This window comes from Eriocheir sinensis, chromosome 6 (genome assembly GCF_024679095.1).
Source record: "Eriocheir sinensis breed Jianghai 21 chromosome 6, ASM2467909v1, whole genome shotgun sequence".
Classification (NCBI taxonomy): domain Eukaryota; kingdom Metazoa; phylum Arthropoda; class Malacostraca; order Decapoda; family Varunidae; genus Eriocheir; species Eriocheir sinensis.
In genome coordinates, this window is record NC_066514.1 from 19,507,175 (window position 1) to 19,521,862 (window position 14,688).

The 14,688-nt window shown below is 43.5% G+C and overlaps 1 long non-coding RNA gene across 1 annotated transcript; it reads right to left on the reverse strand.

Moving 5' to 3' along the window:
* Positions 1-7,693: 7,693 nt before the first annotated feature.
* Positions 7,694-10,379, reverse strand: LOC126989917 (uncharacterized). The gene is made up of 3 exons (XR_007743862.1): positions 9,731-10,379; positions 8,828-9,198; positions 7,694-8,642 (listed from the first exon to the last, which is right to left on the reverse strand). It is a non-coding gene; the product is annotated as an uncharacterized LOC126989917 (long non-coding RNA).
* Positions 10,380-14,688: the final 4,309 nt, after the last annotated feature.

The window sequence follows — 14,688 nt, forward strand, 5'->3', positions numbered from 1 at the left end:
TGAGACCCCTCTGTGTGTGCTCAGCGCATCACAGAGGTGATTGTCTCTGGAATGGAGGCATACATTCCTCGTTCTTTCTCTACTCCTCACGCTAAAAAGCCTTGGTTTAATCACGCTTGTTCTCGTGCTGTCAATGATAGAGAGGCAGCTCACAAAAGGTACCAGAGCCTTCAAACTAATGCTAATTATGAACTTTACATTTCTGCCCGAAATCGTGCCAAATCTATTCTCCGACTAACCAAAAATTCTTTCATTAATAGAAAATGCCAAAACCTTGCTTTCTCTAACTCTTCCCGTGACTTCTGGCATCTAGCCAAAAACATCTCCTCCAACTTCACTTCTTCATCTTTCCCTCCACTCCTCAGTCCTGACGGCAACACTGCCGTCTCATCTATCTCTAAGGCTGAACTCTTCTCTCAAACTTTTTCTAAAAACTCCACTCTGGACGATTCTGGGCATATTCCTCCTACTCATCCCCCCTCTGACTCCTTTATGACTGTTATAAAGATTCTTCAAAATGATGTTTTCTATGCCCTCTCTGGCCTCAATCCTCAGAAGGCTTATGGACCTGATGGAGTACCTCCTATTGTCCTTAAAAACTGTGCCTCCGTGCTGTCACCCTGCCTGGTCAAACTCTTTCGCCTCTGCCTGTCAACATCTACCTTTCCTTCTTGCTGGAAGTATGCCTTCATACAGCCTGTGCCTAAGAAGGGTGACCGCTCCAATCCCTCAAACTACCGTCCTATAGCTTTACTTTCTTGTCTATCTAACTATCTTGTCTATCTAGCTTTTGAATCAATCCTTAACCGGAAGATTCAAAAGCACCTTTCCACTTCTGACCTTCTATCTGATCGCCAGTATGGGTTCCGCAAGGGGCGTTCTACTGGTGATCTCCTAGCCTTCTTAACTGACTCTTGGTCATCCTCTCTTAGCCGTTTCGGTGAAACTTTTGCTATTGCGCTGGACATATCAAAAGCTTTTGATAGGGTCTGGCACAAATCTTTGCTTTCCAAACTACCCTCCTACGGTTTCTATCCTTCTCTCTGTACCTTTATCTCCAGTTTCCTTTCTGACCGTTCTATTTCTGTTGTGGTAAACGGTCACTGTTCTTCCCCTAAATCTATTAACAGTGGTGTCCCACAGGGTTCTGTCCTATCTCCCACTCTTTTTCTGTTGTTCATTGATGATCTTCATTCCAAAACGAACTGTCCTATCCAATCCTATGCCGATGATTCCACTCTGCATTACTCAACTTCTTTTAATAGAAGACCCACCCTACAGGAACTTAACGACTCAAGGCTGGAGCCTGCAGAACGCTTAGTCTCAGACCTTACTATTATTTCCGATTGGGGCAAGAAGAACCTGGTGTCCTTCAACGCCTCAAAAACACAGTTTCTCCACCTATCCACTCGACACAATCTTCCAAACAACTATCCCCTATTCTTTGACAACACCCAGCTATCACCTTCCTCAACACTAAACATCCTCGGTCTATCCTTAACTCAAAATCTCAACTGGAAACTTCATATTTCATCTCTTACTAAATCAGCTTCCTCGAGGCTGGGCGTTCTGTACCGTCTCCGCCAGTTCTTCTCCCCTGCACAGTTGCTGTCCATATACAGGGGCCTTGTCCCCCCTTGTATGGAGTATGCATCTCATGTGTGGGGGGGCTCCACTCACACAGCTCTTCTGGACAGAGTGGAGGCTAAGGCTCTTCGTCTCATCAGCTCTCCTCCTCATACTGATAGTCTTCTACCTCTTAAATTCCGCCGCAATGTTGCCTCTCTTTCTATCTTCTATCGATATTTCCACGCTGACTGCTCTTTTGAACTTGCTAACTGCATGCCTCCCCCCCTCCCGCGGCCCCGCTGCACTCGACTTTCTACTTATGCTCATCCCTATACTGTCCAAACCCCTTATGCAAGAGTTAACCAGCATCTTCACTCTTTCATCCCTCACGCTGGTAAACTCTGGAACAATCTTCCTTCATCTGTATTTCCTCCTGCCTACGACTTGAACTCTTTCAAGGGGAGGGTATCAGGACACCTCTCCTCCCGTATTTGATCTTGCTTTCGGCCACCTCTTTTGTTTCTTTTTTAGGAGCAGCGAGTAGCGGGCTTTTTTTTTATTATTGTTTTCTTTTTTTGTGTGCCCTTGAGCTGCCTCCTCTGTTGTAAAAAAAAAAAAAAAATTCCCTAGTTGGTACAACCTAGCCAAAATGTGGTTTACTAATACAATATATATTGGTTGAAGAGCTGACTACTTTGCTGGAAACTGCCATAGTAAGTAAGCAATGCGTTTATGTTGAATAGGAAGAGTCAGGCGCTACATATAGTTTTGAGATCTCTAGATTGGAGGTAAAACGCATTTACATAGTATGCGATGTAGCAGAGTGAGTTATGGGAGGCTCGCCCATCAGGGAAAGTGCCACACTACAATAGGGGGATTGATGGGACTTCAGTGCACGTGGTACTTTAGTGTTCTATGTATATTATAGATAGAGCAGGGCATGGCTGAGTATTTCCACGAGAAACTGGCGGGTGCGGGGTGAGCTCAGCCCCACCCTTTGCCACACACTCAACACCTCTCGCCTCCTCTCACATGTCAGCTATTTACTATCTTTAAAATAATTTAATCAAATAGTTGGATAATCCAATGGGTCATACAGTGTTGATATTATTTTTATGATAATAACAAAGGTGTGTCATCTAATTAATATCTGAAATTGTGTAAAAGAATGTATATATCAAATAAGGCTGTACGGTGCTATGCATGAATTTAATTACAATATGAACAAATTGTGTTAGAAAGAAAGCCTAAAACAGATTATATACTCAGTGTTAGGTTTGGTAGCGCTGTGGCAAGAAAATGTGATATAGCCTCCGTGGTCTAGTGGTTATTGTAGTCAGAGCTGAGCCCAAAAAATTCCCATCCCAGCTAGGAAGGAGTCAGAAGGATGATAGAAGGGGTAACATGTTTGTGGGAAAAGTTTGGGTACTGCATAATAATTACATGTTACACCACTTTCAGGAATGGAGGGGAAGAAACCCCGGAAGGCCAACTTCTCCGAGGCTGAAGGTTGGCAATGGTCACGGCCATCCATGCCAATTATAATATACTATTCGGTGAATTATCTGCGGGGACAACCCATTACACCAAATTGGCAGCTTGGGTAGAGGTCCAAGAAGCTGTCAATGCAGTGGGGCGGGTTCACCGCGACGTTGAAGAAATACGAACAAAATTCAAACACCTCAAGTCCGACGTCAAGAAAAAAAGGGCGAAGGACCTTCATTATCAAAAAGGAACAGGTATGTTGATATATTATCACTGGAAAGCATTATGATATACAAAATATGTTTTTTATTCTTTGATATGTGGCGCTACTAACCAAGCCAAATTTTTCGGGCAAATATCTCCCTCTCTTTTAACAGTGTAAGGTAGTCAGGGGGATGATGTTAACGTCATGTGAACTGCCTGCTAAATGTTACTATTCATCATTTTCCTTTCTTCTCAGGTGGCGGCCCAGCACAGAAGACACCTTACTCACTGGCAGAGGAAGTTGTGCTTGGCTTAATTCCTGCAGAGGCCATCATGGGACATCGTGGGATTCCTAACCCAGACCAATGGTGCTGACACAGGGTGAGACATAAAAATATATTTACGTTATGATCAGAAATATGATTCTTACTGAATGATAACTATTAACCATTAAATATTGTTATGTGCAATACTAACTACACATACACTATCTTGTGTTAACTACACAGTGTACACCAGAAAGTCAAAATGTATACACATTAGTTATATTGTTGTCATGTACATTTACAACCTAAAAGCAATACGTTAGGAGCAAGTTTCACATTTGAAATAGACCTCATACTTGTTACTTATTTTTAGTCTTAATTCTACAGTAAATATTAATTTAATTTATGATATTTAGTATCAAGGCGCTAGGAGACAAACTCCTCAAGGCTCCCTGGAGGGTGTAGGAACTTAGCAATGGTTTAATAATACCTCTGTACAGCATTTATATGTTGTGATTTCCTTACAGAATACCAGGATGCTGCAACGCCTGTAAAGGAGGAGGAGGAGGAGGAAGAGGAGTGGAGGCAGGTGCAGCCCACCATCGAGGATGTAGCGGTGGATATGCCTACGGCCCTTGATGACCATGCATATGTGGCATCTATGGGCACCCCAAAACAGGCCTCAAGGTCCTCAACGACCCACCACCCCTATGCCCGCCCAGCCAGCCACACTCCCACCCGCCAAGGCAGGTACCGGAGAACTACACAACATCATGCACAGGACATGAACCTACTCGAGCAGATGTTCGAAGTACAGAAGTCACTCAACACTTCGGTGGAAAGGATGACCAGCTGGTTAGAGCGACGATTGTTCGTGCTTGTACGGAAATTGCAGCTGCCGTACGGTGTGCTGCAGGTAAACTGCCACAGTAATGTGCATGTTTATCTGCAGCAGCCGCCTGCAGAGACCTCAAGTTTGACAACTTGAGGTCTCTGCAATGGACCGTATTGGCTATCCGGCGGCGACTCGGAGACAAGTACTGTTTTGACTTAACTCGGTTCTTTTTTTTCTATTTCGGAAAAAAATAATACTGGCTGTCGTTTGGAGCCAAGCGTGGTACCTGCTGGTAGAAAAAAAGTGCTTACCCTTTGCTGGTCAGATTTTAAGGTTTGCGTCTGTGTGTGGTGTGTGTGACCACTGAGGGGCGAATGTGCCCCGGGCCGCAGTCTCCTGAGCGGCCCAAACGGGCAAAACACAGCTTGGGAGGTTTCGTATTTTTTTGCCCAGGGCTTTATTTTGCTCTCCAGCAACTTAAAAATGATTTAACTTGCTGTTAAATAATTGTTCGTAGCTATTTTGACCTCTGGTCATAAGATAAGTGTTTACAGACGCCCTCTCGCTGGAGAGGATGTCTGTAAATCACTTATCTTAAGGCCAGAAGTCAAAATAGCTACAGGTACTTCAACTAGCAATTATTCAACAGCAAGTTAAATCATTTTTAAGCTGCTGGAGAGCAAAATAAAGCCCTGGGCAAAAAAATACGATACCTCCCAAGCTGTGTTTTGCCAGTTTGGGCCGCGCAGGAGACTACGGCCCGCGGCACATTCGCCCCTCAGTGGTCACACACACCACACACATACGCAAATCTTAAAACCTTACCAGCAAAGCGTAAATGCATTTTTTTCTATCAGCAGGTACCACGTTTGGACATTAGGCTTCAAACGGCAGCCAGTATTATTTTTTTTCCAAAATAAAAAAGAGGAACAGAGTTAAGTCAAAACAGTACTTGTCTCCGAGTAGCCGCCGGATAGCCAATACGGTCCATTGTCGTTCTCTAGGTAGCCAGGGGATTTATCCCCCGACCAGCCAAAGACCCAACTGTGCGGTGGACTTTCCCGATGCCTTCACATTGGGCGAGCCTACCGTCAGTGACGGGTGACGAGCAAAGCCTACAGAACTCCTACAGCTTGAAGGAGGAAAGGCCCCCTGATCCTTCTACTTGTTTTGGTGGTGGCCAGCATGGTGCAGAAGCAGAGCATGCCTGCAGAACCTGATTACTTGGGTTGGCGAGTGTATAATGCAAGTGAGACTGAAGCAAACCCTTGGAATCACTGTGATATACGTGCAGGTCATTCATTCATGTAGCTGGTCAATACATTGTGTTATGGAGTATAGAACTTTGGTACTGATGTTAATTGCTCGCAAGTAAAGGTACACATATGTATTTACTTATGTTTCACAGGTAGGATAAGTTAGAGAACAGTTATATTTTTATAATGTGAAGTCAAAAGCTTTGGAATAATCAATGTGATATACATGTGTGTCGTTCATGTCACAAACACAAATAGCCATTGAATATATTTATGTATTATGTATGTGTGATATTGGGAACCACTGTGATATACATATGTGTCATTCATGTCACCTAGTCAATATATTGTGTTACATTTGCATGTGATATCTGCAACTCCTGTGATAGGCTGTGGTAGTCTTTTTATCATGCATACTATTGTCAAAACTATGCATGGCACAGTTACTTGTAAGTTGTGCCACTGCTACTGGACACTGTTCAAACAGGACAAGCTACTTAATGTGCAATATTGATGTAGGTTTTGTGTACATTGCATGCAATACCCTGTTTTGGGTCTATTCGTTCATCTCAACTGTGATATTGAGTAAAGACCTTTGGTACTGATGTTATTTGCTCCTGTTTTGTTTCGTACCAGACTCATATGTGCAACTAAAGGTACAAATGTGTATTTAATTTGGTTTCACGGGTGGGATAAGGTAATTGAGGTAGAGAATGATAATTTTTATGTGAAAAAAAATGCAAAATATTTTTGAATGATGAAGAGTGTAAATACCTTGGATTAGTTATGTGCAAGCATGGGGGTATGGAGGGAGAGACAAGAGAAAGGGCATTGCAAGGAAGAAGGGTGGTGGGGGTTTTGTGACGTATCATGAATGGCAGAAGTGTGAGCATGGAGGTAAAAAGGGATTTGAGAAATACAGTAATAGTACCAACCCTCACATATGCTAGTGAAACATGAAAGTCAATAGGTCTAGAGTGCAGGCAGTGGAAAGGAGTTTTTTTGAGAAGTGCTTGTGGTGTGACTAGCATGGCTGCAAAGAATAATGCAAGTGTGTATGAGCGTTTTGGAATGGGTCATGGGGATGAAGGGAAGAAGTGAAGGGACAGACTTTAAAGTGGTTTGGTCACATGGAGCGAAGTGAGGAGAGTAAGAAAACCAGGTCTATGATATGTGAGTGAGAGGGAGGGAATTTTAGAGAAAATCTCCAGTGAAATGGAGATAGGGTGCAAGAGTACGTTAGGGAGAGGGGTGAAAGATCCTTGAAACTTTGAGAAAGCAAGGGAGTGTCTGGAGAGAGATGGGAACTCGTCTGCCGTGGCCATCCCCTGGTGGGAGCTCATCCCTTTACTGTCCAAATAAATCCCTTATGCAAGAGTTAACCAGCAGCACCTTCACTCTTTCAGCCCTTACACTGGTAAACTCTGGAACAATCTTCCTTCATCTGTATTTCCTCCTGCCTACAACAAACTATTTCAAGAGGAGAATATTGATCAGGACACCTCCACAAATTGTCCTCTCTTTTGGCCACTCCTCTTAACTCTTTATTGGAGCAGTGATTTGTATTTGGTTTTATTTTTTGTGCCCTTGCCCTCTAGCTGCTTCCTTTGCTTAACCCGTACAGTGTTTAGTACATATATATATATATATATATATATATATATATATATATATATATATATATATATATATATATATATATATATATATATATATATACATATATATATATATATATATATATATATATATATATATATATATATATATATATATATATATATATATATATATATATATATATATATATATATATATATATATATATATATATATATATATATGTACCTCTTAGGGAAGTGTTTAGTACGTATATACACGCTTGCTCTTTTGAGCAATTTTACGCCCTTTATTTTTGTTTGTGTATGTAACATTGTTCGTTGACAGTACAAAGGAATATATATAAAAAAATGTGTTTCTAAAGAGATTTGAAATGGCCTTTCTGGACACGTGTACGCATTCCAGCAAGCCATTATACAAGAAGGTGTTTCTTTCTTGTAGGTAATAAAAAATCATAATTATAGGAAAAAGGAATCACACATTACGCAGTGATCCACATGCTTTTAATTTGATTGACCTGTGGTATGAACAGTACTGCTTCAGTTAGCACAACAGTCATTACAGTACATAGGATAAGTAATTACAGTCATAAACACAGGAAGATAATCACACAAGTCAAGCATATGGTTTTAATATGATTAAGGGGTTGTTCTGCCTTTGCCGGTAAATTGACTGCCTCACTGCTGGGGTTCATCAGAATGTTATTTCTTTGAAATGGGTTCTCGTTTTACCAGCAGTGAGCACTAATCAATATCCGCACTCCCTGGGCAAGAGTGCAGAATGCTGAGATACACAGGGTATGTGAGATGGACAAGTGGGGTACCAAACTAGATGATGAGACTGTGTGGGGTGGAGGTGGTGAACCTCTTGACCGAAGACGCTGAAGTTAGGGTTGACCGAAGATCTGCTGGGCAGCATGTTGGTAACATTCCGCCACGTGTCCATGGCGGAAACTCTCAGCGTCTTGCGGTGGGAAACGAGTCCTCTGGATCACCACGTACACACATTCTGAAACACATGGTTAAGGAACACGTTAAATGGCTACTGTGCATATGTAAGGTCAGTTATGTTATATGAAGCAGAGAAATGGCCAACAATTAAAGAGTTGGAGAGGATGATAAGCAAGTCAAGAGTACAGAGTGCTGAAATGTATAAGGTATGTGAGATGGACAATTAGGGTATCAAACTAGGTGATGAGAATGTGTGGTGAGGAAGTGTTAGCCCCTGGTGGCTATCATGATCAAAGATGCAGAAGTTAGGGTTGACTGAAGATCTGGGCAGCATGTTGGTAACCCTCCGCCACGTGTCCATGGCTGAACTCTCTCAGCGTCTTGCAATGGGAGTAGAGTCCTCTGGATCACCACGTACACACGCTGACCACTCGGCCACCGGTGCACCATACGCAAGCTGCAGGTGTAAGCTGATATTAATTACATATATTAATAATAATTGACATTTAAATTCAGATCAAGAAGGACGAGCATGTGGTCATTATGGTTTCTTGTTTTATTCTTATGCTCCGACTGTGAGTTCTGCACATTTACATATGAAAGCAATCTATTAATAACTGCAAGGTCTACATATATGCCTACCTATACTCAGGAAAAGAAGTTTCTAATAATTTCCTGCCTGACAACTTGACCAGGAACCTGTCTGTTGTCTCTCACAGGCTGAACTGGTATTTCTTCTTGCACAAGATCACCAACATAGGGAATGCGACGATCCACACAGTAGTTGTGCAGGAGCATGCAAGAAGTCGCAATCTTCACAGTCTCCTCGGGGTCGTACTGCAAACTTCCTCCTGACTCGTGTAGGCATCTGAACCTTGACTTGAGGATCCTAAACGTCCGCTCAACAGCGCATCTTGTCCGTCGATGACTCTGGTCGTAGCGTTCCTCCCCAGGTGTTGTCGGGTGTACAACTGGGGTCATCAGGAATGGCTCCAGAGGATACCCACTGTCTCCTGTGAAATGGAAAATTCATTAATTCATTATCCATTTACCGTAGGAACAATTTGAGTATGGGAAGCTGTGCCTTGGTGTTGTCGATAATGCTAAAAAAATGCAGTGATATTTTGTTACTTTTGTACTGATGGTAACCCTACTGTGGCCGGCTGCTTGTAATCACTAAGAAAGTTGTTGAACTGCCAGACCCTCATAATAATACCATTTAGTGTTGACATCGTGTATAGACGAGCTTGGTGAGTAACGTTATGTGGCATTGACAATGTAGTGTTGTGTGAGACAGTCTTTCCACTACGAAATGCATGAAAACTATGTTAAAAATTTTAATGTCATATGCAGTTCAACTAAGAGTTTTGTTATCATAATAATATGACATGTCTGGAAGGTTAACATTCATTAACATGTAATCACAAGATATAATATAAAATTATTAGGTTTCTTCTATGCTGGCAAGAATCTGAACATGTAGGCATGTGGTACGAAAGCACAGGTAATTTGATAGACTTACATGGAATATATAAGGAAACATACCTATCAAAAGAGCATCTCCAAAATGACCAGCAAGGAACCGCTGCTTAAGGGCACAGTGGCACCATGTAAAGGAATCATGTGTGCTCCCTGGGTAATTGGCGTCGTAGCTGATGATCTTGTTGTTGGTGTCACACACAGCCTGTACGTTTAGGGAGTGGAATTGTTTCCGATTGAGATAAATCTCTTCATTTTCCTCTGGGGCCTTGATGCGAATGTGGGTTCCATCAATGGCACCTATCACTCTTGGAAAGTTACCAGTGCGCCTGAAGTCCTGCATAGCTCTGTTGATATCTATTGCTGTGTTTGGCATCTTTATCTCTTGACTGGCCTTTACACAAAGTACTTGAGTTAATTTGTCAATGGCCTTACTAACACTAGATTGGTCCATTCCAACAGTGTCTCCAATAACAGTTTAGAAGCTGCCACTTGCAAAAAACCTTAGTGCAGCCAGAACCTGGGTGTGATTTGGGAGTGCATGTGCCCTCCTGGTTTTCCTTTCCAGGTGGGGACGCAGCTCATCACAGGGCCTGATGATTTCTTGACGGGTAAATCTATACACCCGCAACAGATGTTCATCACTAACGTGTAGTGGGTCGAGTGGGTCCCGATATATCCTTTCCCTGCGCAGTCTGCGATTGAAAACGTATACCGCAACATGCTCCATCTGTGAAACACAGAAATAACCACATTACTAGAATTAAGTAGAACAACACCCTGCCACACCCTGCCCCTCCCAGCCCCAGTGACCCTTGCTACGCTCAAACAACGCTATTCATATGCATGGAAGCTTTAAGAACTCCATGGGATTAAGAAATATTGATGAAAACAACCCACACCACTGCCTCATGAGCCCAACCTTATTTCTCCATAACCAGCTCACATATCATCGTAATACCTTAATGCAAAGCTATACAAAGGTAGGAGCTCAAACACGTACCTTATATTGTGTATAGAGGTGGAGATGTGGAGGAGGCGGAAACACTTCTTCAATGGCTACGGGTTAGGACGGAACTGGTCGAATCTAGCCCCGGTCCCGACCAGTGAGGCTGAGGGGCGACCTGACGTCACAAGATGGCGCCTAGGACGTTTTTTGAACATCGCACGGGGCAGCACATGCGACCACAATGGCGGATTTAGGACCAAATGTTGAGATACGACCGCTTGAACATACGGCCACTGGTAACATATACTCCCAGGTCTTTCCCTGCCTCTGTGGTGGATGGTGGAGTGTTTCACATGTGGTATTGGTGTGCTGGATATCCGGTCACTGGTAGCCTGGTAAAATACGCTAACAGGTCTTTCTCTGCCCCTGTGGTGGATGGTGGAGTGTTTCACATGTGGTATTGGTGTGCTGGATATCCCTTCACTGGTAGCCTGGTAAAATACACTCCCAGGTCTTTCTCTGCCTCTGTGGTGGATGGTGGAGTGTTTCCCATGTGGTATTGGTGTGCTGGATATCCCTTCACTGGTAGCCTGGTAAAATACACTCCCAGGTCTTTCTCTGCCTCTGTGGTGGATGGTGGAGTGTTTCCCATGTGGTATTGGTGTGCTGGATTTCCCTTCACTGGTAGCCTGGTAACATACATTAACAGGTCTCTGCCTCTGTGGTGGATAGTGGAGTGTTTCGCATGTGGCATTGGTGTGCTGGATATCCCTTCACTGGTAGCCTGGTAAAATACACTCCCAGGTCTTTCTCTGCCTTTGTGGTGGATAGTGGAGTGTCTCCCATGTGGCATTGGTGTGCTGGATATCCCTTCACTGGTAGCCTAGTTACATACACTCCCAGGTCTTTCTCTGCCTCTGTGGTGGATAGTGGAGTGTTTCCCATGTGGTATTGGTGAGCTGGATATCCTTTTACTGGTAGCCTGGTAACATACACTCCTAGGTCTTTCTCTGCTTCTGTGGTGGATATTGAAGTGTTTCCCATGCGGTACTGGTGTGCTGGGTATCCCTTCACTAGTAGCCTGGTAACATACACTCCCAGGTCTTTCCCTGCCTCTGTGGTGGATAGTGGAGTGTTTCCCATGCAGTACTGTTGTGCTGGATATCCTTTCCCTGGTAGGCTGGTAACATACACTCCCAGGTCTTTCTCTACCTCTGTGGTGGATAGTGGAGTGTTTCCCATGTGGTACTGGTGTGATGGATATCCCTTCACTGGTAGCCTGGTAACATACACTCCCAGGTCTTTCTCTGCCTCTGTGGTGGGTAGTGGAGTGTTTCCCATGCGGTATTGGGGTGCTGGATTTCCCCTCCCAAGGTGCAGGACTTTACATTTTCCTTCAAAAAAGCAAATAGCGCGTGACATCAAAACAAACTCATAAAAATTCTTCAGATACATCAGATAGAAAAGAAAGTAAAATCCAATATTGGTCCACTGACAGATGACACTGGTTCTGTAACTCAGGACAGTAAACAGATGGCCAGAATCCTCAACAGTAACTTCGCATCCGTATTCACAGTCGAAGACATCGAAACCATTCCCGAAAGCCCTGACCCGCCGAGTGAGATCACACCCCTGGGAATTTTTTTTTTTTTTTTTTACAGCAAAGGAGACAGCTCAAGGGCACAAAAAAGTAAACATTAATAAAAAAAAAAAAATAAAAAGGTGGGAAAAGATAAGTCAGTTTCGGGAGGAGAGGTGTCCTGATACCCTCCTCTTGAAAGAGTTCAAGTCGTAGGCAGGAGGAAATACAGATGAAGGAAGATTGTTCCAGAGTTTACCAGCGTGAGGGATGAAAGAGTGAAGATGCTGGTTAACTCTTGCATAAGGGGTTTGGACAAGAAGTTAAAAGGTATTTGGACAAATTCGACACGAGCAAGTCAACGGGACCCAACGGTTTGTCACCACGGTTATCAAAAGAGCTAAGACAGCAAATACTTAAGCCACTCACTAACATATTCAACCAGTCTGTTAAATTGAACAAGGTCCCGGAAGACTGGAAGATGGCGAACGTGACACCGATTTTCAAAAAAGGAGACAAAAGCGTTGCATTAAACTACAGGCCCATAAGTTTGACATCGGTGGCAGGAAAAATACTCGAAAAGATTATTAGAGACAAACTTGTCAAGTTTCTAGAAGACAATAATGTAATCTCCTACACCCAGCATGGCTTCAGAAACAAGCGCTCATGCCTAACAAATTTATTAGACTTCTTCCAAGGTATATATAATAACTGGGATGCCCACATCCCTAGTGATGTTATATACCTGGACTTACAAAAAGCCTTTGACAAGCTACCGCACGAGCGACTCCTTAAGAAACTGCACTCGGCGGGCATTGGAGCCAATCTGATCGCGTGGATAAGAGATTGGTTCACCGGCAGAAAACAACGAGTACTACTAAACGGACAGCCTTCCGATTGGCTTCCAGTCACTAGTGGAGTGCCTCAGGGGTCGGTGCTGGGGCCCATTCTCTTCATCATATATATCAACGACCTCGAATCAGGATTGAAATCAACAATATCGAAATTTGCTGATGACACTAAGGTGGGTGGAAATGCCCTCACAAAGACCGACTGCGAAATCATTCAGAAAGACCTCAATCACATTATCGAATGGTCAGAAAAATGGCAAATGTCCTTTAATGTTGACAAATGCAAAGTCATGCACATTGGGTCCAGAAATAGTAACCACACATACATCATGAATGGGAGACCTCTGCAAGCGATGCAGGAGGAAAAGGATCTTGGAGTCACTATCAGCAGTGACCTGAAACACGCGAATCACTGTAAAAATGCCTACAACAAACCCAACACTATGCTCGGGTTCATAGCAAGGAACTTCGAGTGTAAAACGCCAGACGTGATGCTAGCCTTGTATAATTCCATGGTAAGACCGCACCTCGAGTACGCAGTACAGTTCTGGTCTCCTAATTACAGAAAGGACATTGATTTATTGGAAAGGATTCAACGACGCGCCACAAAGATGATTCCAACCTTAAGGGCTCAACCGTACGAGGAACGACTCAAGCGACTCAGTCTCTTTAAATTGGAGAAAAGACGCTTGCGAGGGGATATGATTCAAGTCTTCAAGTATCTGAAAAACTTCAATAACGTCGATTACTCCAAATTCTTTGAGCTGCAAACCAACCTAAGAACTAGAAATAACGGCTTACCCATTCAGTCGAGTCGATGTAACACAGACATCGGAAGGAGTTTCTTTTCAAACCGAGTCATTCGTCACTGGAACAGTCTTCCTTCAGAAGTAGTAAATGCGAATCCCATCAACTCCTTCAAATACAGAATCGACCGTCACTTCGCTGCGTCAGGAGTGAACTGAATATTGAGGTACAAGTTTTCAGACAGATTGCAGCAAGACTTCAACCTATATTCATATAATTCTCCCACACAACCTAGATTGCAAGTAGCGTAAGTCAACAATAGAGTAAAGCAACAGTTAATGTCCGCATGACAGGTGGAGTGAGGTGTGGGTGCAGTAAGGTGACAGGTTACTGGTGCGTGCCTAGTACCGCCGGTAAAACGAGGATCAAGCCTCCACCTGTGCCCCTGAAACTACACCTCACCCACCGTCAGTATTAGGGGGGATTCTGGGGCTGCCCTGTGTAGGCCACTCGTCCTCTCCCAGTCTCCCTGTATTTCTATGTTCTTGTATCTGCTCCTCAATGTCGAGGTGCTTTCATCTGCTCCCCAGGCCTCTAGTGGCTGTCGAGCATATTAAATCACCAAAGAGGGCAATCACGTAATGAGCCAATAGGCTTTCTGTTGCCTGCAATTCCATGTTTCCATGTTTCCATGTTTCACTGAATTGTAGCAGCCACTTATTGCTCCACTCCTGTAGCTTGGTGATGTATTCTGGTAGGAAGCCTGCATCCAAGGGGTTAAGAGTAACTGAAACGATAGAAAACATTATAGCTATTGCTCTTGTGCGTGTGTGTGTGTGTGTGTGTGTGAGAGAGAGAGAGAGAGAGAGAGAGAGAGAGAGAGAGAGAGAGAGAGAGA